At 38.2% G+C, this 22,207-nt stretch overlaps 1 protein-coding gene across 1 annotated transcript in view; it reads left to right on the top strand.

Annotated features, from left to right (window-relative positions):
- The first annotated feature begins 16,693 nt into the window (after positions 1 to 16,693).
- Positions 16,694 to 22,207, top strand: part of LOC150088661 (adenosine receptor A2b-like) — a 121,244-nt gene continuing 115,730 nt past the window's right edge. The window contains exon 1 of the mRNA XM_090370284.1: positions 16,694 to 16,802. The gene's annotated coding sequence lies outside the window, so the exon portion shown is untranslated. The remainder of the gene's footprint in view (positions 16,803 to 22,207) is intronic.

Here is a 22,207-nt window from a genome sequence, read left to right as displayed (position 1 = left end):
TAGGAGCCCCTTTAAGAAAGAGAATTGCTCGTTAGGTCTTCTGTTAGATTTATGGCGATGAGTTTCCAAGTGGCGTAACTGCCTCCACCAACTATAGGACATTTTTCTTCCAAATAAGTTTCAGATTCGTTGCCAATTCCATGGTTACTTTTCTTTAATACATCATGGGAATCATTTTTGAAATTACAGATTTCTTTCGTTTCGATATATTAAACGAAACAACTGTGCATTTTGTAAATTTAATTTATTATTATTATTTTCGTATAATTCAACTAATTTTCTAAGACAGACTGGGTGGAGAGAAATTATTAAAATTAAAGCATATGGATAACATCCACTAAATCTTGTTCAAAATACACAGACTGTGTGAACTTAGGTGTAATTTATAAAACTGGATTTATTTGCCAATTTTTTTCTAACAAGTATCCTAAAGATTGTAAAAGCATTACGCATCAATTAACAATTACTGAAATCATTAGTAATTTATTGCACAGGATTACTGATAATTTTGAAATAGTTTTAAAAAATTATTAAATTAATCATTTATTAATTGCATTTAATGAGAGGTATTGCTGCCGCTTTGATTTTATTCAGCTCTTAGCTTTAAATTATAATCTATGCTTCGGAATTTTAGGAAAAATAATAAGATGGTTCTTAACATCTTGAAAATGCACGCCATTTTGAAGCATCTTACCGACATAAAGCTCAAGATCTATGTCGATAGATAGTATTGTAAAGTTACTGAGATTTTTAGTATGAACCAAACATTTTAGATAAAAACATAACATTAAATATAAGTAAATATTTTAGCTTCCCATGGGTATTTAAGGTATTCTTGTTTTTTGAGGCGGTTACCAGGGTTTCCAATATGTACCACAGTAGCGTCTGAAAAGCAAATTTTCCAAGGCCGGAAAGTGTGAATAAGTGTTGGTGTGTTATGTTGGATGTTAAGTGCCAGGCTTGGCAACTTCGAAGCCCGAGGGCATTGAACACCTGGTCCGCGGCCCCCTGATTCCTATCCCATGCCACGTGGAGGCGTGCCAGGAACCAAAAACAGGTAAAGACTCTTAGTGAGTTAACAAGAAAAGTTGTTATCCCAATAAATAATGAAAAATGAAAAGGAAGGAACAAAGCATAAGAAGTAGGGGTAAGGGAATGGATGGGAAAGCAAGAGGATGAAATAAATAGGCATCCCCAGAAGAAGTCAGCAAGAGATTAAAGATTAAAAGATACTACTGGACAAAGCTTACACAGTTCAGTAAGGCCACACAGCCAAATTAAAAGTAAAACTAATATACACATTATTTACAAAGCCAACAATTTAATATTTCTCTCAACTAGAGAAGAGTAGAAAAATCGCTGTTTACAGCAATAAATAAATAGCAAATTTGGTTATCAAAACTACAATCACTTTTGGAGATTAATTTAATTTAACCCTTGTAGAAGGGTGCTTTCACTCCTGCACCAATGCGGAGAAATCAGAGCACTCACAATAAGACAATAAAGAAAACTAACATTCTACAAGTAAGCAGTAATGATGAAATCAGCTTTGGCATGTAAACCGCATCCATTTTAGAGGATACACTTTCGTTAACCCTATCAAATAGGTTAACCAACACACATACACCTAAAACGGAACATAAACATACAGCATGTATCCTTTCCATACCTATATCGTCAAGTTTCACATACTGTCCAAAAAAACAACAATAAAAGCAAACAAATCAAACCTTATCCTAAGTTTGGTCCTTACAATCAACTCAAGAATAAATAAAAAAAAAAACCTATTACTCACACTAAGCTAGATACAGAGACCTAAGGATCTTGTCTTATCCACAACTGCCATATCTACAGTTTGGACTAACTCTGCCAGATAGTGAATGGACGGAGTCCGAGTAGTGTGTATGCCGGGGGGGGGGGGCATTGTCGAGGCCACGTTATGTCAAGAATCTGGGTATATTCTTACCATGTGTACGCCATATCCAAAAATTTCATTACTTCATACAGCATGCCCACCCACTTTTCCTTACTATTGAAAACATCATGAATTGTCAAACTAATAGAGTAAGCTTAAAAAGATCTAAACCTCCCAAACACTTCCTAATTCATTTCACAAATATACGTGGTCTCATTTCTAATCTGAACGATGTCCATTTGTAGTCTGCCAAACCCCATGTACTTTTTCTGACAGAATCTCAGTTATCGGTTAATTCAACTACTGCTCATCTCAGTTGTCCAAATTATTCGCTGTATGATTCCTTTCGCCTCAAAGGTGGTACTTGTGCATATGTCCATTCCGATATTCCCTGTCAGAGACTTGGTAATTTGGAATCTCCTCTTTTCGATCTTCTCTGCCTTAAAATCTCCCTACCCTTTTCTGTCAAATTCATATGTTGTCTCTGCTGTTCTCCCAACTCCACTAATCACTTGGAGTTCTTTGACTTCCTCTCTTTGCAACTTTACTTTCTCCAGTCCAACTTTCCTAACTGTGAGGTAATTTTCCTTGGTGATTTTAATGTTCACAACTCCAGCTGGCTTCTGTTTTCTAGTCACACCGACCCAGCAGGTCGAGATGCTGCGGCTTTTGCAATTACTAACGACCTTGTACAGATTGTTCGTTTACCTACAAGAATACCAGATAATCCTAACCATACAGCGAACACGCTTGATTTTTTTCTCACAAACAACCCTTCTAAGTACACGGTCGAAGTGAGAGGTCCTTTAGGCACCTCAGATCACAACTTGGTGATTGTCTCTTCTCCAATGGAGCCTTGATCTCATGGCTATTCCCAACCTCGTATTGTTTGGCATTACAAGAATGCAAAATGGGATGATCTGCGAGATTTCTTTTCTTCTTTTTCTTGGTTGGATTACTGTTTCAAAATTTCTGATGTCAACGTTTGCTCAGATCGTGTCAGTGAAATTATTCTTTCAGGAATGGAATCCTTTATTCCACACTCCACTTTAAAATCTCGTCCTTTGTCTAAACCTTGGTTTTCCAATAAATGTGCTAAGGCTGTTCAAGAGAAGAACGTTGTATATTGTAATTGGCTTGTTTCTAATTCTTCAGTTTTATTTTCTGCCTACACCAAAGCTCGCAACAATTGTAAAGCAGTTATTAATTAGTCCAAACTAAAGTTTGAACAGGCTAAGAGTAGAAACCTTGCTTCTTGCCGTAATGGTAGCCGAGCATTCTGGTCTCTTGCCAAAGCTATTGGCCGCCCGCAACTTTTGCCCACCTCTGTCCAAACCACAACGTTCTGTTGTCACTTCGGCCAAGGATAAAGCTGACCTGCTAGCATCCCATTTTTCTTCCAACTCATGTATTAATGATCTTGGTAAAACACCTCCCACCATTCACAACACGCCCCATTCAATGCCTTCTGTGGTCTTCCCTCAAAAGGATGTCAGAAGGATTTTGGCGAATCTTGATGCAAAGAAAGCTCCAGGTCCCGATGGTATTTCTCCACTTGTTCTCAAAACCTGCGCCCCTGAACTTTCTCCTGTTCTTTGCGGCGCACCTTTTCGTAGCCAGGTGGGAAGGAACAGCAGTGCGTAGCACACGCTTCTTGATTAGACCGGGGTTCAAGTCCGTCACCACCAAATACGGAGGATGCGGAAAGGTCAGGGAATGACCATCGCATATTCCCGGAGCAATATGGCCTTAGTTGCTAATGCTCCTAAAAACCAATAACAAACAAACAAACTGTTCTTTGCCGCCTTTTTTCACTTTCTTATTCCAAAGATGTTTTTCCTTCTGCTTGGAAATTTGCTCATATCCAGCCAGTTCCTAAAAAGGGTGACAAATCCCTCCCATCCAATTATCGTCCCATTGCAATTACTTCTACTCTTTCTAAAGTAATGGGGAAATCAATTAACCGCCAACTCTTAAACTAACTAGAAACCTTCTGTCTGATCAACAATCGCCAGTATGGATTCCGTCAGTGTCGATCCACTGGTGATATTCTGGCTTATGTTACCCATTTAATGACTAATTCAAGGGAAAAGTTCGGTGAAACACAAGCAGTTGCTCTTGACATTTCAAAGGCTTTCGATCGTGTTTGGCATAAAGGTCTTCTAAACAAGCTTCCATCTTATGGTTTGCCAACTGTTTTTTTTTGTAATTAGTTATCCAGTTTTTTCTCTGATTGCTCACTGAGGGTGATGGTAGATGGCTCTCGGTATTCTAACTTCTCCACTAATGCCGGTGTTCCCCAAGGTTCAGTTCTTTCCCCCACTCTTTTCCTCTTGTATATTAATGACCTTCTTCCATTGACTGGAAATCCTATCCATAGTTTTGCCGATGATAGCACATTGCATTCCACTTTCCATTTTGAGAAACCTTTCCCTGCTCAATCAACATCAACTTCTCGAAAATCTGCTACCAATTCCTTAAATGCCGATCTCCAGTGAAGCAAAGACAACTTAGTTGATTTCAATCCTTCTAAAACTCAGTCTTGTCTTTTATCTCGCAAAAAAGGATTCTTCTCCTATGCTTATCTTTGGTGACACTCCGATTTCTAGGCAAAATGATATATCTGTTTTGGGTATTACCCTGACTTCTAATCTCTCTTGACACAAGCACATTACAAATATTGCTTCCTCTGCATCTAAAACTTGTATTTCTCTTTCGCTCTCGGCGTTACTTTTCTTCCAAACAGTTGTTCACTCTTTACAAATCGCAAATCCGCCCTACCATGGAATACTGTTCCCACATCTGGGGTGGTGCCCCGAAAACCTCTCTCTCAGGCTTCTTGATTCCGTTCAGAAGAGGGCAGTTAAGTTAATTAATGATTCATCTCTAACAGTCTCTCCACTCGCTGTCTATGAGACAGCGAGTGGAGAGACTCATCTGTGTTGCATGCCTGTTCTACAGATACTTCCATGGGCACTGTTCTTCTGAATTGGTTTCTATAATTTTCGGTCTCTCTTTCAAAACAGTCCGAACACGTACCGCCACCAGCCAACATCCATTTACTGGCCAACTTCAAACTCACAGAACCAACTTTTCATCTTTCTCGTTTTTTTCATTCAACTGTCGTTTTCTGGAAAACCGTCCTTCGTACGTATTTTCTGAAAATTACAGTCTACAGAAGTTCAAGTCCACTGTCAACAAATATTTTCTTTCGTCTTCTCAACTACCAACCCAAGCACGGTACTAAGTACTATAGGTTCTAATACCTCTCGTGTGTGGAGTTTACATAAAAAAAAACCACCCAACCATGAGTTTCCACAATACTTCTGTGAGCCAAAGTCGCATGCACGGAAGAGAAATCCAACCTTGTACAAACGAACTCTCATACTGAGTAACTAAGTATCAGCAGTGCAATCCAAGTTCAATAAACATAATACTCAATAACATATTACTTTCAAAAACAATAAACCAATCATCTGTCTGATTCAGTTCTAATATTACTAAGACTAGAGTTTAACGTTTGCAATATAACAAAAATACATTTAATAATCTTTCCAAGTTTTAATCCAGAATCGTTAATCTGGACAGAAACATGGACCCTTAATTTCGGTCCAAAGATTAATTACAACTATGTACAATGTTCCATTCATTCCCATGGGTTTGGGAATTTTAGCTCCACTCCTGGAAATTTACCTTTCCAGGAGTGGAGATTGATGGTTTTAAACCCGTTTCTTACAATTCTCAATCTATTCGCAGATGTTTGGTTAATTTCGAATATTAAAATTATTAGTAAAGTAGATTTAATGACCGTTTGAAGTACACTTTCTAAGTAGAACAGGAGAATAGTATCACATTCCTTAATATTAGCATTCAGAAAGAGAATTGTGCTCCAAGAATTCGAGAATACGTATTCTCGAAGGTTTATTAAGATATAATAACTATCGTTTACAGAATTAGCATATCTATACTAAGTTTTTTTTTTTTTTTTTTTTTTAAACAGACACCATGAGGAGGATGAATCGGAAAGCTCGTGTTCCTGGCTCTTGACTTTTGTTTATGCGTTTTTATTGAAATCACAAACCAACATGCAAAGGTGCACCTGCAGGGGAAGCAGAAGTAAGTTTCAAGTTCTTAAGTTTTAATTTTTAACATTTCTTGCATTAAACCAAGCGGATTAAGGTGAGTTTTGTAAAGCATACAGTATTAAGTTTGACTGGATTAAAATAAGGTTGATGCTATTATTAGTACAGTATGATCAGACGGCCAGTGATTTGTCTTGGTTTTCTGGGATTTGTTTTGTCCTGGTGCCCCGAAATATTTTTCGAGACGAATGACCGTTACAGTTTTCGGGAATTTTTAACTTGCTAGTTTACCCAGCAGCTTTTATGATCTCAGTTTACAGGAATTCATTTTCAATCTCAAACTACATTACCAAAATACGACATCATATAAACTATTCACATTTCTCGTCTATACAAACCACTTCTGCACGTAAGTTCAACTTACCAAGAAGTGTTTCTAAGGAAACAGGAATGCCTTGGTGCGAGTATATTTTCCTTCTTTCTCTGCTACTTATAAGGAATCTTAGCGGTGTAGAGCACTCTTCTGTAGGATAAGAGGACCGGAAAATTCTGCAATTTTTACCCGTACTTCAGATTAATTCTACGAATATTTCCTGTGCTTGGAATATTACCTTGATTGCAAGGCAGATCGTGGTTGGACAATCCGTCTTACAATTTCCATTGATCTAGCTCAAGAGTGCGATGTATTTCATCATTAGTTGGTCGAACTTTGTAATTTTGAGAATTTTGGTCTTTACGAGGGAACAAATACCAAATTAGCCATCAAACAAATATTAAAATATCTCGCATTTTAATGTTGAAAGTTTCAGTATTTCGAAGTACTGAAGGCTTTTTCTTGTAGAAGAAAAGTCACCGAAATTTATTGTAAAATATATTAAAACAACATTAAATGAAGCATTCACCCATTCACCAACAGATCACGAGTCACGTGCATTTAGACAATCAAAATGCCGAAATTGGGCATTGAAGAAAAATTGTTAATTTTAATTGATCACAACATTAGGTGAATAAATTGAAATCATTTAATTAAAGATGAAATATTTTATGTATAAAAAAAACTTCGGGAGGTAGAAGAGAAAAAAATAAAAGCAACAGCTGAACCCGTTCACTGAATTCAAAAATATGGAAAGGATGCTTTTTGTAACTTGTTTCACAGTCTGCCTACAGCACTGACCATTTCGACTTGATTTTTTTGTTGCTCTGCTATTCTCCTTATCGCCATGCATCTCAAAGAATCATTCAAACGATTGTGACAATTCACAATAATGGATATCTTGAATGACAGTGCATATCAGAAAACCAGCTGAAATCGGTTTTTCTGATTTGCATGTTGTAACCAAACTGTGTGCGACTTTTATTCATAGGATCAGACAGAGACTGTTTTATATCATACATGACGAATATTTGCTTCTATTTTTATGTGTACTTAAAAATGCCTCGGCATTTTTGTGTTTATCCCTTAGCTTTTGAACATCAGTGTATTTCCTTCTCCTTACGTTTTAGACTAAGAAACTTTAAATCTTCTTAGATGCGTAGTTGAAGTCAACACTGACAGGATACTGAAGTTGAGCTGTGAACTGCGGAAAGAGATTTTTATAAGTGTTTGAGAAGCTTTCAAACACTCCCTTTCTGTAGACAAAATCCTCACAAAGCCTATCCGGATCAATTTTTAGGTGTTCGAAGATGTCAAACGTGTTTGTTGAGAACTTGGAAGACTCGCTTATAAATTACGTTAATAAGGTTTAGAATTGTTCGGGTTCTTATCATTTTTGCCGAATAGTTTTGTTATAAAATATGCTTTGCACATTTTCTTCTTTTATATTATTAGAATCTGAAATATTAATCAATTTTATGCCACCTACAGATTGCCTGTTAAATTGTCTCCTTGAAATATAGACCCCTCTGGTTTTTAAGTTCTCGGTTCCTACATAAAGCAATTCATAATAAAGTTTTAAACATTGACCTCATTCCTTTTATCTTGGCGATTGAGATCCTATAAAACTTTTTTCATCCAGTTTCGTTATGAATACGGCGAACTCAACCCATTAAATTATCATAAAGTAAATGCTCTTGCCATCGATATCTTCCTAGATTTCAATGGCATTTACAAAACATTAAAACTGCCACTGCTAAAGTAAGCTTTTCTTACATTTTGGGTGCTTTGAACACAGACTTCGATCTGAACTAATCGCCCTGCCTACAAAATTTTAACTGATTATCCACTGTTCTGGACAATCTTGCAAATTGGTTTTAAGATTTATAATTTTATTATATTGTGGGAATTCGGTTATTGCTATTTTAAATGTTGTATGATGTACAGATTTTTAATGTGTCTGATTTGTTGGTGTATATAAAATTCTTCAGAATACCTGCGAAGGCATCGTAAATTGTTATTTATGTTGAAAATATATTATTATTATTTCTCGCTGATGGCGTTTCCACTCCGTGACAGGGTGGAAACGCCATCAGGGAGAAATAATAAGTGCACAGGGTGGTTATGTCTGGTGTTACTGTTAGTCCTACTGGTGTTCAGGATTGCAACTTTTTGGAGTTCCTTGTATGTGTTCTCTGGGAGACCTGTTGCTGCTAGGCTGTTATGTAGGGTCTTTGGCATCATACCGGTGGCTGACAAGATGATGGGGATGGTCGTTATTTGTTGCATATGCCACATCTCTTTGATCTCCTGTCTTAGGTCCGTGTGGTTCTTTATCTGGAGTTCTTTCTGGTAACCTCCAGAAAATCTTCGTGGATTTTCTGGAGGTTGCCATTGTTGGGCACCGCTATATCCGGTCTGTTGTGAGGAACTGTATTGTCCGTTATTACGGCGCAGTTCTATCCTCTTATGTAATGATACTTATTATTATAACTACCCCAAGGGATTGAGAAAACCTTCGGTATATCGGGAGAGTCCTACCGTCCGATCGCCTTACTCCCAGTTGTAAGCAAACTATTCGAGAGAATGCTGCACAAGAGGCTACTCCACTATTACGAAGGGGCAAACCTAACAAACACAATGCAATTTGGATTCAAACCTGGCCTATCCACGATCGAAGCTCTCAAGACACTGCTGGATAAAGTAGAAGCCTGTACTACCAAATATTTTCTTGTTATCAGTATTGACTTCGCAGAGGCGTTTGACGCCATCTGGTGGCCGAGCGTCCTCGCGAGACTTAGGCGGGCTGGAGTGCCCCTAAACCTGTATAACACAATCAGGAGTTACCTAACACAGAGAACGATCGAAGTACATGCACCGTATAAGAAGCTAACTAGACAAATCCACAGGGGGTGCCCGCAGGGCTCTGTCCTAGGACCCCTGTTATGGAATATGGTTTTAGATGAATTCCTGGCCCTTGATATTGGCGAAGTCGGCGCTCAGGCCTTCGCCGATGATTTGATAATAACTGTTGCTGCTGACTCACGAGCGCAGATCGAAGAAAAAGCCAACCACGCGATACGAATTTTGCAAAACTGGGCTACAATCCATTGCCTGCGGATTTCTCCAAGTAAGACCTGCTCGGTACTCCTGAAGGGCAGACTCGACCTTGCCAGACCACCGCAAGTGAAAATCCAAGGCACCACAATAAAACTTGCTACAGAAATAAAATATCTCGGAATCATCATTGACAAAAATCTGTCTTTTCAGCCCCATCTAAAGTACATTAAACAAAAGATACGGAAATATTCTGCATTGGTCGCAAGAGTGACCAGGAGGGACTGGGGGCTAAGCAAGTGGACCCTGTCCCTCTACTGCAAATCTACCTTCATCCCGGTCATCACGTATGCTTCACCAGTTTGGTACAAAAAGGTAACTACAGTGGTAAATAGAACAACCTTGGACAGCATCCAGCGATCAATAATTCTGACAATCACACGAGCTGTCTCCACAGTCAGCACGCACGCACTCCAGGTTCTGGCCGGAGTCCTCCCGCTGGACTTGGAAATCATCAGATGCGCCCTGATATATAATATGGCAAAAGAAATACCGTGCACTGTCCTAAACTTCACGTTGGATCTCACCAACAACAGGAAGCTTGAAAAAACCAGACTGCTCGACCACCTCCGACAGGAATGGCAGGATCGGTGGACAGAATCCACTAAAGGGGAAATCACCAAGAAGTTCCTCCCTAGCGTAAACAGAGTCTTTCCAAAACTCCCGAGTTGGTTCCAACCAGGGCTCCACGTCACCTTTCTGCTCACAGGGCACGGGCCATTTAATGCAAAACTATTTAGCTTCCGAATCACTGAGGATCCCCGTTGCCTCTGTGGCCACGAGAAAACATGGCAACATCTCATGTATGACTGCGACCAGTATGAGGACCTGCGACGCAGGCTCACCACTGCTATCACCTACTTCCCGCAGAACATGGAACAGCATCTTCTTGACTCGGAACAAGCATACAAAGCCCTTACCATTTTTGCACAGAAACTCTTTGCTAGAAGGCGAGCACTTATAGCAAACTACCATGCACAGCACCCAGAAGCTGATGATGAATCCCAAAACCAGGACTAGAGAAAACCGGAATACACAAGAAAACTGTACCCACAACTACGAACATGACCATCATTTAGCCTTATTCACCAGGGAACTGACAACCAGGAAGACCTACGTCTGAACCAGAGACAACCTGACACAGGACTTGATTCATGTATGACCCTGCGACTGGGATTTGACTCCTACATTGAAAAAGAACACCAAAGAAGATCCAGTTCAGATCGCTTGGACCTCCATGTGCTCACAACTGTCAATGCCTGATGGCGATCTGTACCGGGCTCCCTTGCCTGGTACCTTTACTCCCTTCCCCCTGGTGGGGAGGAGGAGACAGTCTTGTCTCCTCTCCAACCCTGATTCTTCTCCTGGTGGGGCTTGGGCCTGCCTCACTGAAAATCCTGGGGTCGCCTTCTCAATCGTCCCCATACTTCTGTCTTTTCCTCCCCAGCCTTCAGTCTCCCCCCCCTACTCTACCTAATACGCCAGCGTATAACCCCACACAAACTGCAAAAAAAACCGCATACACCTCAATTGGTTTTTCTAATTCCAGCGTTCACCCCTACCGAGTCTTTTTTTTTTTTTTTTTTTTTTTTTTTTTTAGGCCCTAGTCACTGAAATCTCAGGAAACTAGGTGGCAGGGCCTGCCAGAGTAAAACTAAACTTCATTCTGTGTACCTGGTCTGCCTCCACGAGGCCAAGTGTGGACAACGTTGGGCCTCAGTAGGGGTCCAGCGGCTAAACGGCCAGATGAACAACGATACACAACACTACACATATATAAAATCCACACACTTTTAAATCTCTGTGAACTGGTACACCTACAATGAAAGCAACGCGGAGATGGGGGAAACCCCTGGTGCCGTTAGACATCAATACACTTTACACTTATATCGAATATCGATTGTTAATAAAAAAATAGCATTAGCTTAATGAGGAATTGGCCGGGACCAACTACATAGGACGTTTTAAAGTGTGTAACGTTAAGAAGAGGGTCGCTATAAAGAATTTCGATTGTATTATTATTATTATTATTATTATAATCATCATCATCATCAGATATAACTCAGATCACTTTTGTATTTTAAAACAACTCGTATAATACAATATTACTTTTTACACAGTTAATCGGTGTCGGGCGAGGGTTACACGATTTTCACTCCTGGAAAAGAACACTGATTTTCGGTCCACCAAACTTCTGCAACCTTGTCGCTTAACACACACACACACACACACACACACACACACACACACACACACACACACACACACACACACACACACACACACACACACACACACACACACACACACACACACACACACACACACACAGAGAGAGAGAGAGTTATAAATTGATAAGAACACAGGCGCCTCCGTAGCCAGGTGGGAAGGAGCAGCACTGCGTAGCACACGCTTCTTGATTAGACCGGGGTTCGAGCCCGTCACCACCAAATACGGAGGATGCAGAAAGGTCAGGGAATGACCATCGCATATTCCGGAGCAATATGGCCTTAGTTGCTAATGCTCCTAAAAACCAAAAAACAAACGATAAGAACACAGCATGAAATTTTTATTTAAGAAATATTTCAGAATAATTAAATTTATACCACATCCTCTTATGTAATGATATTTAAACACTGTAATGAGATTCTTTTCCTATATACAGAGGTAGCACAGCGACCATTTCGTGTACACCTTTTGGAAAAGGCCTGAGTTCCATTACTATGGGGCAGATGTTGCTGTTATTGGTTTTTAGGAGCACTAGTGACTAAGGCCATATGGCTCCATATATACTGTCTGTAGATTGTGTGTATTCTGTGGTTAATTTTCTGTTTGTTTGTTGGACAAGAAACCTGAGCTCCCTGGAGAAAAACAGAAAAAACCATGCTATCCTCGCGTGAGACCGACTAACTCATCACGTCGTGAAAAAGGCCCAAAAATATTCCTGTCGTCATTGACGAAACGCGAACCCAGGTCTTTCCCACCTAGTGTGGGAAGAACGGTGATTCTACCAATTGTGCTATCCATGAGGGCACCCATGAGAGCAGAAGGAAAGTTTATGGACTCTTTTACATACCGTGGTCGAGTTATTCGATTTACAGATCTTTCGTGGTTTTCTCCCCCTGAGAAACTTATGTTTTTCATCCCACAAACAAGTTGCTTGTTGGTAGCGCCGAGAAGCTGGCTATCGGGATCTGTTACAATGTACTTGTGGTTCAAAAAATCTCTCTCGAGGCAGATAGATTTGTAAGTCTGTCTGCCGCGCTTTTACCGTTCTCAGCAGGTACTGCAATATGCAGGGGCTCCCCTGGACTAGATGCCAGAACTATCAGCCTAGGCAAACTATGCAAGTCTGCGGCCGCCCATCCTAAACCTGTAGGTTGTGATTAACTGGGAAGCATTTTGAAGGGTGGCCGAGCCGTGGGGTATCAAATGAAAATTGTGGTGTGGGAAAACAGCAAAATAAGTTTTGTTACTTTTGCAGTAAATAAAAAGATACGAAACGTTAATAAATTCGTAGTAGTAGTAGTAGTAGTAGTAGTGGCATGTGATGCAAGAAAGCAAGTGTATGAGCTTATGCAGCATCAGCCAAAAAAAAAAAAAAAAAAAAAAATCACACCATTCCCTCCAAATGCCTGTCCAGTTCCGCCTTAAATTTATTCAACCTATCAACTTCCACAAAGACAGATGGAAGTTTGTTCCAGCAATTAACCACCCGCTGGCTAAAGTCAAATTTCTGCACATCTATTCTACATCTGTCCTTCCTCAATTTGAATTTATGCCCCCTTAGGTTCGTAATCTGAACAAGTGGAAGGGTCCCATCAGAATTCAGCGTGCTCAACCCATTCAAGGCCTTATACACCTCAATCAGATCACCGCGCAGGTGCCTAGTCTCCAGCCACTGCAATTTGCAGAACTTAAGCCTCTCTTGGTAAGAGGATCCCTTCATTCCCCACCAATCTTGTTGCCCTTCTCTGTACATGCTCAAGTAAATCTACATCCTTCCTAAAATGAGGCCTACAGACCTGTACGCAGTACTCAAGGCGTGGCCTGACCATTGCCTTATACAGAGGGATAATCACCTCCTTTTCCCTGCTAGCAAAATTCCTATATATCATTGACAAAACCCCATGACCTGCCCTGGCAGCCTGTCTGCATTGCTCAGAAAACTTCATATCTGCCTGCACAATTACTCCCAGGTCTTTTTCATTTTCTACCACCTTAAGTGTAGTACCACACAGTTGGTACGTTTCTCTGGGGTTACTTCTACCCATATGCAGTACTTTGCATTTGTCAAGGTTAAACTTCAGTTGCCACTTCTTAGCCCATCTGCCCAAATTATCTAGATCCTGTTGCAGTAGCACACTGCCATTACTGTCATTAACAATCCTGCCCACCTTTGTATCATCTGCAAACTTCGACATTAAGCCTGATATACCTTCATCAATATCATTGATAAATATACAAAACAACAGCGGACCCAACACCGAACCCTGTGGGACTCCACTAATAACATTAGTCCACGAAGAGCAGCACCCATTGATTACCACCCTCTGTCTTCTCCCACTTAACCATCCTTTTATCCATTGCAGCAACTTACCCTTAATACCATTCTGCTCCAATTTGTACAATAGTCTTCCATGCGCAACAGTGCCAAAAGCTTTTCTGAAATCCAAATATATGATATCAAAATTATTTTTTGCATCCATTTCCTTTGTAACCACATTATAGTATCCAATCAAATTTGTCAGACAAGACTTTCCCATAACAAACCCATGATGTGTCTGAATTATTACTGCAGCCTTGTCTAGATGATCCTGCAATGCATCTATAACCAGTAAGTCCATTATTTTACCCGGAACAGAAGTTAAACTAACTGGTCTGTAATTACTGGTGTCACTCTTCCATCCATCTTTGTGAATTGTGGATACATTTGCACATCTCCAGTCCGTGGGAACCTCCCCTGAGTCGTAAATCAGAAACGTATAGGAATGAAGTTTTATTTATTATTTTCTCCGTACGCATGCGATAATTTAAATAACGATATAACCGTTATATATATATATATTTTTTTTTTTTTTCATTTTTTTTTTTTTTTTTTTTTTTTTTTTATTTTAACTTCATTGTTTCACAAAATATGAGTGCCGCCTAGTTCTATATGGACGGACCGCACCTGTTGCGATGCTATTTCTTGGTCCCGTTTATATGTTCATGCACTTAGTGGTGAAATCCATTAAAATCTGGACTCACTGAGCTCGGAGTCCAGGAGTTAATAATCTTTTTCAAATCATAATTGTAAAAATTTTAAAATATTTATTTTCATTTTATCACAAAAATTGCCCACTAGCTTATACAATACCGAAAAATAAACGCGATCAAACTTGTGAATCCCTGGTATGACTTTTCGCAATGAGCTCTGAATAAATTCAAATAATATAGGAATTCTATAAAAAAAATTCTGAAAATATTTTTAGAAAAAATTTTGTAAAAAGCCCTTGAAAAAAGCAATTTTAATTGCTCTTTTTGAAGATCTTCTTTAATAGAACGATGAAAGCGTATTAGCAATGACATGATTACTTGAAGAAGATTATCCCACACTAATCACCATGTGCTTAGAACTCGTTGAACGAATTTATAATGAAAATTTAATGAATTAGATTCTCTTCAGCATTGAGAACTTTCCACGCAGTCGAAAAAGGTCAATCGATACAAGTTCTGCATCTGGGTTTGTGAAATCTGACTGACTTTTAAAAATAAGAAAGAGATTAACGTAAAGTTGACGTTAGGATTGGTATTAAAGGTTTACGGCCCTTGTTTTTAGCTTTCCCAGCAAAGAAGTGGAGAGGGATGTGGATCTTTTTGTTATCACAAAAAACATCGTTAGGATCTTCAGCGAATTCTTTTAAAATCGCTGGATTTGTCAAGATAGAAACAGGCGCCCAAGGTTTGTTTTCACCAAGAATAATCTAAGTATTTTAGATTTAATATCTTTATATTCTTTTTATGGAGTTTTATAAAGATTGCGATGTACTAAACAAGAGACAGAGACGAATTTATAAAACTGTATGATGCAAAAGTGAGAAAACTAACTCCACAAATGCTATCAAACATGGTATTCGCTACGGATACCATGTTTGGTAGCATTTGTGGAGTTAGATTTCGTTGACAGATTTCTGCTGATAGGAACACTGTTGGTTAGGTTCGTACTAAAAAGAAAGTATTCCAATAAATTAAAGGCCTTTTTATTAGGACATACTGAGAGCCTTAACGAGGGCCCTTAATTTTTTGCTGTACTCTTCCGTATGAATGTTGTAGCAGGTTTTTCGGAGCATCCGACCAAGGCCATATTGCTCCCTGTTAATTGCGTTCTGTTCTCTGGACGAAAAACCCGAGTTTCCGGGAGAAAAAACCACGCTCCGGGAGAAAAACTGGGCTACCCAGGAGGGTAGCCCAGTTGGTAGCTTTTAACGAGATCTTCAAATAAGTAATTTTCATTATTTCAGGCTTTCATTTTGGGCTTTTTTAAAAATGACAGAAGTTAGGGATAACAAATGCAGTCCACTGAGCAGATCTGCCTGACTTTTGTACATATGTCCGATACCATTTGCAGCCATATAACAAAGAGGTCAAAAAACGGAACAGCTGAAAAGAAACCAGCGAAGAAAAGATTCGCTGTTGGAGTAAATAGAAAAGATGAACAAATAGAAAAGATTTCAAGAGTATATTACTTCAGAAAATAGAGAGCGAAAGGATTTTGAAAGCTAACAAATAGCACATCAAAAGCAAGATTTTGTCTTATTAAGCAATTGAAGAAATCTTAAGGATTTTTCACTGCTGTTCTCCTTCTGATAAGACGAGCCTCTAATTCTCCAACATAAACGACTCGCCGAAATGTTCTATTTCCCCGCGGACATAATCACGCGAAAACTCTTGACGCATTCTGTCCACAGAGGATGACCATTAAGATGCTCGTGAATTTTTATCCATGTCAAGCATCCATCCCGTGTCCTGGCCACTTTTCAGCGTAACTGTTGACCTTCCCAATGTCTCAACATGTCACGTGATATTTATCGACCAATGCGCTACAAGTTTTGACGTCAGAAACTGTAAACGGTCCGGTCCGCATCAGTTGACTCTCCGCTTTACTCCGAAGGTATTCTCGCTGTAGAAACTGTGGTGTGCTCCGTTTAGAGTAGGCACGTGCGTAGAACTTCTTTTACACTTCTTACTCTATTTACAACATTTTTCGGAGGTGCTTAAAGTAATAGTCTTAGAGGTAAAGTTCTCTTGAAGTGATGGGTACTGTACTTAACAGGTAAGAAAACATATTTGTTTCTTTTCGCTAGAGAGTTTATCTAGATTGGTTGAATATTCTAAAAGGTCTAAAAACTATAACAGATTACTCAGCATTGTTTATAGTTTAAAAACTACGACGAGTTCATTAAATGCGTAATAGTGCGATGGAAGAAGTCCCGCAGTCGGTCAGAGGATTTAAAACTACCATTGATTTTTATCTGCATAAAGTTGTCAAAACGTACACTACAAATTCAAGACCAACATCTAAACCCAATAGGTGAAGTAAACAAGAACCGATGATTGGCTTCTTAGAACCGCATCAGGTCTAAAGAGATAAAGTTATAAAACTGGGTAATGTTACAGCTAGAGTTGATACTTTTAAATCGATTAACCCGGATGCAAGTCGATTTTCAGTCTCCTGCAAGCATTTTGTTTTACCGCTGTAGAAGTCCACTTGATCCGTTCTCTCTCTCTTTTGTCACCTTCTCTGATTAAATGTGGGTGACCACATTTAATTAGAGAAGATTAAATTGAAATCTTCTCTGATTAAAAATGTAATTATTCTTACTTTGTATTTTAATATGAGTAAACTGTAATTCGAGCCAAAATAAATGTAATTAACTTTAACCCTTAAGATTTAAACTAAATATTAAATTTAATTTGTGATTTTGGAAGAGAATGTTAAATTTATAAACAAATTGTTTTTGCGATTCTCACTTAAGTATTTAAAAATAAAAATTATTAATAATCATCTTTATTTCGTTAAGTATAATGTTTAATATTGTTATGTAAGCAAATTTTTTAATTACAGTACATACAAAAACTTTATTTTTGTTTGGATTTTTTTTTTTTTTTTATGCGTAGGTGTATTTTAAAATTTTAATTCCTGTTGTAGCATGTTTGATTATGGATCATGCAATAATTAATTATATTTTGAACGAAATGAAGTCTATTTATATACTGTTTACTAAGGTATGTACACATGTATAGTATCTTATGTAGGACGGCAACTGAACGTCAGTTCAACTCTGCCTTGGTACACTGTGATGAATACAGAACTCTGTAAAAGGGCAGAAGTGTGTATAGTATTATGTTTGTGTTGTTTAGTTGTTTTTGGGCCATTTTGTCACCAGGATGGTGATCACCTGGAAAGCCTGCCCTGTGTCCGTCTACACTACTGGGAGGTAGGCCACAACTGCGCATGTACCGTGGCCAAATTCATCAATCACACACAATGTCCAAAGCGAGTTTGGAACCATTCAAAAGAACCCCGTGCTAACAAGCCGGCACAGCAATCGTTCTCTTTCACCCAGGAGACAGGACAGCAGAAAACAAAGAAATAGAGTAGAGAAAAAAAGTGTGGTATGGCAAAGGATACTGCTCGACCATGTCTTTATCCAGTTCTGCCCAAAGTAGCCCACAAAGAGAAAGTCTTCAGTCAAGTTATCCAAAAACAAGATCAGCAATGCAGGAACAAGTTTTAGATGTAAATCTGTTAATCTGGAGTGATATCAGAAATCACTGGTTGATGACAGTATCACTGTGCAGAGGAATTGAGTTGCGGAGTGTCTTAATAAGGGTATGGTTATAAAATTCATCTTCAGGGATCTCAACATCTTACAAGACAGTTTCTCCATTTTCTTCTTTGAGTAATTTTACTTTATTGTGCGCCACAAACAGTGCACCTAGATTTATTATCCTCATCTAACTGACCTCTCTTTCATATATTGTATATTGAATTACATAAGTCAGGAACACAGTCACGTTTCTTGTATCAATCACATAAAGATATTGACATTATCAATAGTTATACGGTGGTCATTATTGCTAGCGATCTAGCAGCCATTATTTGATTGCTCTAAAGCTGCAAGACACAAAACGTTGCCGCAATGAAGCAGACTTACGGTGAAAGGGAATAAATTAAAAATTAGCTAATCAAAAATGGAAAAATGTTGACGGATTCAAGTGGTATTTAGACTATAGACAAAATATAAATTCAAAACAAGGATTATTTCCAAAAATATGATACCATCCTTGCACCACGATATTCGATTCCAAGATGGCCGCCATCTGAATTACAAATATAAACAACACATTTAGTACTCCTATAAATAGTACCATTAGAGTATTATAACTTTTTTCGCCATTGCTGTATACATTAAATTTGAAACTATTATCTGTTTCGTACAATGCGGGCACGAAATGGGGTTGGGGAGAGAAAAAAAAAAAAAAACTCTTTGCGAAGTGGCATCCGATCAATGAAACTGCACTCACCAACCTACTGCCTCTGAAGTTCCGAAAAATCAATTACATAAAGGAGGTAAGACAACCAAGCAAATGACTTTGACCAGTATTTTGTTGAATTACAATTTTATGATCTGGTTGTGGTTCCATACAGTTTATCTCCAACATTAAAATCATTGTAGTAAAGAGTCAAGAAAAGGCAGAACACTTTTTAAATGAGACTTTTCGCTACGTTTCGGATTTATATATTTAATCGATGTTGGGTTTAGATTCTGAGTTCAGTAGAAGACTATCACTTGATCACAGAAGATCTAAATGTACCACAATGAGAAACACTAACTACAGAAATACAGTGGTTGGTATAATCTTTAAACTAAGTATTATTATTATAGTACGCTTTTATCGTTTACTAGCATTTGTTTAAGAGTAAGTAAGCCAGTAAATTGAATTAGTTGCTCTATAATTCCATGGTTTAATGATTACTTTGGAAGAGCTTAAATATCGATTATGTTTGAATTCAGAAAAAAATATTTTTTTCCATTGTAATCATATTTATAGTAAAATCCTTTATTTAGTTCCATCGAAGTAGTGTTGAATTCACAGTTTTCTCTCGAGCAATTGAGCATCGGATTCAAGATGCGTTTCGCAATTAAACAGTCATTACTTTCACCATATCCGTCTGTCTGTCTGTCTGTCCATCCGTACGCATATCACAGTCTCTCTGGTTGAACGTGTTTTGATGAAATTGGAGGCTATTAATAAAATTAATGGCCTCTATATTGGAGGGCATTAATAAAATTCAGATTAATTCAACTCTGATCCACATTGGAAAATCAATGCTTTGCTGATATGAATCATATAGCAACAATGATTTTCTCAGTTTTAAGATGTTGACGTTATCTTATGGAAAGATTTCTTGTTGCTTCCAGATAAAGAACTGGTCATCTTTTGTAAAGAGTATTTGTAATGTTCTGAATAGCATATATATTTTTTTATTTTTATTTTTTTAATTATTTATTTAGGCGCGTTCGCATGTGTGTAAACGAGGTATGACAAAGTTCTCGGACTGATGCATTAAAAATAACACAAAAGTTGATAGGAATCCAAAAATGGTTTTATTTTTATTCAAGGTAATTACAACCTGATTGAATGCACATATTACATCGTTATAAAGGTTTCTGAAAAGAGTCAGCCAAGACGGCCAAAGAGATGATGTTCAGTTCGGTGGTTACGTTTTTCTTTACGTCCTCAACATCCTGAAATCTTCCACTGATGGCAGTTTTCATCTTGGGCAAGAGGAAGAAATCTGAAGGTGCTAGATCAGGATGATTGATATGCACAATGCCATGTTTTGTCAGAAATGTATTCAACAAGTGTGGAATGGGCAGAGCATTGTCGTGCAACAAGGACCAGCTGCCTTTCTCTCGAAATTGCAGCCTGACCCGGGAAATGCGCTTCAATAGTATTTGAAGCACCAGTACCTAGCATGCAGTGTTGACTTACTCTTTCAAGTACAGATTTCTTATTTCTTACCCTGCTCGTCGAAAAACATGATCAGATCGTCTTGATCCTGTACTTCTGTAAATGAAACTTTTTGGGCCTTAGTAATTGAAGATTTGTGACGCTTCACCTCTGGGTTGTACTGAAATACTCAACACTCATCTGTAGTGACAATATAGTCGAGGAAATTAGGATTCTCTTGGCAAGTCTGTGTGAAGTCTTCGCATGATAACATCTTCGTCGCTTCTGCTTATCAGTGAGGTTGTGCAGCATAAATTTTGCACAGACCTTCCTTATTCATATGCAACTCATCAGTCATCATTATGAGGGTCGCAATGTATCCACAGTGCGTCATCATTATTGCTGCTCAAATAATTTGATAAGCTAGTTTTAAGAAAACACCTAAAGACTCTTTTGGGCCATTCCAAAGCTCGGGTATGATCATAAATTGTCTTACATTAATGAACTTATATAACAGTGTATCAACTTACATTATAAGAAAAAAATTGAACTGCGCGAATTAATCCAAGAAGAGAAATATGCCAGTAAATACGGTATTAATTTCGTGATCTTACATATAATAAAGCTATAGAAACGAAACGGTTTTGTTTTGCTTTCACAGCCTTCAATGTTCTCTCAAATTAGTTCTCTCACCGCTCCCAGTCTCTCTCTCGATCTCAATCTTACGCTCAGAAGAATAAAACATGGTACATATAAACAAATCATGAAAAATTCAAATATACTGTGAAATTATTTAAATTTATACAAATATGATACTCTTTAAGCGAACTGCAATCTAGTAATTACTGATTTCCTATAATTAAAGCTGCTCGTTTAAAATTTTGTGGTGACATTGACCAGCCTTATTTTATTTATTTTCGAAACTATATTTCCGAAATACTCTGACCTCTGGCACTTTACGTAGTCTCTCGATTTGGCAATTTTGGTTGCCGAGTCCTTCTTTTGTAGTACATGTTGTTTCTTAGACCATGGATGTCTTTTTTTCGTAAGTATATCTAAAACACCTGTTAACCAAGTATACAATTTTAAAGTTTGATTTAACAATATGTTGATTAATTTATTATTATTATTTTTTTACTTGCTAAATTTAATCCGTTCACCAAGAAAAGTTGTTTCCCCCCCACTATTTGAGTACTCATTTTTAACTGTTATCGAACTGTCTTGCGATGGCACCATCAAAATCTGCGATATGGAAGCTTGCAAAAACATTCCGGGAAAGAGATGTGAACGTTGCGTATCTTGTTTGCACACAGACTGAGGAATGTTTTCGTATATGATTCTTCCTGCTCTGTTATCGTGCGATAGAGACGTTGACGATTTTCAACGTTTTCTGTGGCAAACCAAGTATCATCAGAGAATCAAGCACGTTACTTGTGAATTTCACGTCTCTAGCACTCTTTTACTCTAAGTTATACGCATCTTCATGGGTTTTCACTTAAGTGTAACACAAAAAATTAATGCAAAATTTAAATGGTATCTCGAGATCGGAAGAGCTACTTTTCAATGCGGTTTTAAGCTCGCTTAGACCGGAATCTCCTCCAAAATAAGCTCCTTTCCTCTTTCATTCTATGACCTATAGCGATTCTTTATGCTCCCGTGAATTAAGTTTAGGATATTTGGGAGATAACATACGCGGCAAACAGTTCTGCTAGATAAGAG

This window comes from Mastigoproctus giganteus, chromosome 3 (genome assembly GCF_048544385.1).
Source record: "Mastigoproctus giganteus isolate SK-2022 chromosome 3, ASM4854438v1, whole genome shotgun sequence".
Lineage (NCBI taxonomy): Eukaryota > Metazoa > Arthropoda > Arachnida > Uropygi > Thelyphonidae > Mastigoproctus > Mastigoproctus giganteus.
The sequence above is the reverse complement of the archived record's forward strand: the minus strand, read 5'-3'. Positions and strand labels throughout refer to the sequence as shown.